Raw genomic sequence first — 1,518 nt, 5'->3', positions numbered from 1 at the left:
GATGACAGACAGACACCAAGCAGTTACCCTGCTCTTCGCAAAACTCACCTTCACAACAAATGAGTATCCACTGGGTGCGCAAGAAGTTCAGCTGACGCGTTTTTTCCTCTCTGCACTTTCCGAGATAACGTCAGACACCACTTAAAATGCTTAAAGAAATCCGCTTTTTTTCCCGTTCTGCCGACGGTGTTCATGCAGCGGCGGAGGATATCACAGTGGGTCCTGCGAGGAAGGAACAGGCCCAGCGGAGGCCACAACGTCACAGATGGCTGGGTGGGATGGGGGGGAGGGGCACACCCGTTGTTCCGCTCAAGGTTATGTGGAATTATGCTTTTGTTTTCTCCTTTTCTCGCTATCAATGTGTACAACTTTACTTCTAAAGGGTTTGGGGGCAACTGAGGTTTGATGAGACAAGGCCTGCTTAAATATAAAGAGGCGGGATGGGGTGTGCTCCTGTGTTCCCCCCAAATCTTGCCATTTGCTTAAATCAGCAGATTTGTTTTTCTCTTTATTTCTCTTTGGTAACCTAAGTATGGATCGACGGAAGATGACATGTTTTTACTCTAGATTTTTTTCGTGTGATATGTTGATCAAAATGTATGATATAGAGACTTTATTATGAAATACCTTTTCGCAAACTTCTTCTTTCATTGAAATAAAACGTACGATACATTATGACTTTTTGTGTAACATTTTGGAGTACGATCACTAGAAAACTAGTAATCAACCACTGAGCAGTCTTGACGTCACAAAACGTCATACTCATTGTATCCCTCAGCCAATGACAGTACTTCCTGTCGATGACGTATTTGGAGCGAGTAGACAGCTGGCCAATCATGACATCTCATTTTGGGGATGTCCCTGGTTTTTCCTGTAGGCTGTATACAAACGCGCCCAAGCTGCGTTTATATGTCGAATACTTGTATTTTTTTCTTTTTGTTATGGCGTTTCACGCAGGTGGAATCTACTTTTTCTTTCCTGAAAGTTTTTTCCTATACCATTTGGACATAGCTTTCCAAACCCACACGTCAATATATCTCGTGACCCGACTCGCAACAGCAGTTAATCTAAGATAAAACGTGGCATTTCATACTACCTACGAAAATAATTCCAAAAATGACCATGTTTTTGATGTGACAGATCGCAGAGGGACTGGAAGCTGCCACGTGTGAGTAAATTTATTCAAAATAAGAATTTACAAAAGTAACGAAGTATCCCTTTGAAGACGATCTGCATTGGGTGTGTCTGTCCCGCATAATATTACTTGATAGAATTAATTAGTAAACTTTCCCTGCTGTGAACTTCTTCTTAGAACTTGGAATAAGGGGAATTAGTTGATAAATGGGTGAAGGGGGCAGAAGGGGGAGCGAAAGGGAGAGATAAGAGGAAAAATCATTTAAGCTGATTAACTATTGGTAGTGACAGGCCAGTAAGTTAAACGCGGGTGAAAGAGGCATGCATAAGCCATTGTTAATTTACGATTAAAATGCTGGGGACTGAGGCATACACCAGTGGCGG

The 1,518-nt window shown here is 42.3% G+C and overlaps 1 protein-coding gene across 1 annotated transcript in view; it reads right to left on the bottom strand.

Moving 5' to 3' along the window:
* LOC119589083 overlaps positions 1 to 401 on the bottom strand; it is a gene marked incomplete in the record, with an annotated part of 33,277 nt that extends 32,876 nt beyond the window's left edge. Inside the window, 1 exon segment of the mRNA XM_037937658.1 lies at positions 49 to 401.
* Between the last annotated feature and the right edge of the window lie 1,117 nt (positions 402 to 1,518).

This window comes from Penaeus monodon, chromosome 25 (genome assembly GCF_015228065.2).
Source record: "Penaeus monodon isolate SGIC_2016 chromosome 25, NSTDA_Pmon_1, whole genome shotgun sequence".
Taxonomy (NCBI): Eukaryota; Metazoa; Arthropoda; class Malacostraca; order Decapoda; family Penaeidae; genus Penaeus; species Penaeus monodon.
This window is presented reverse-complemented; position numbering and strand designations above follow the sequence as displayed.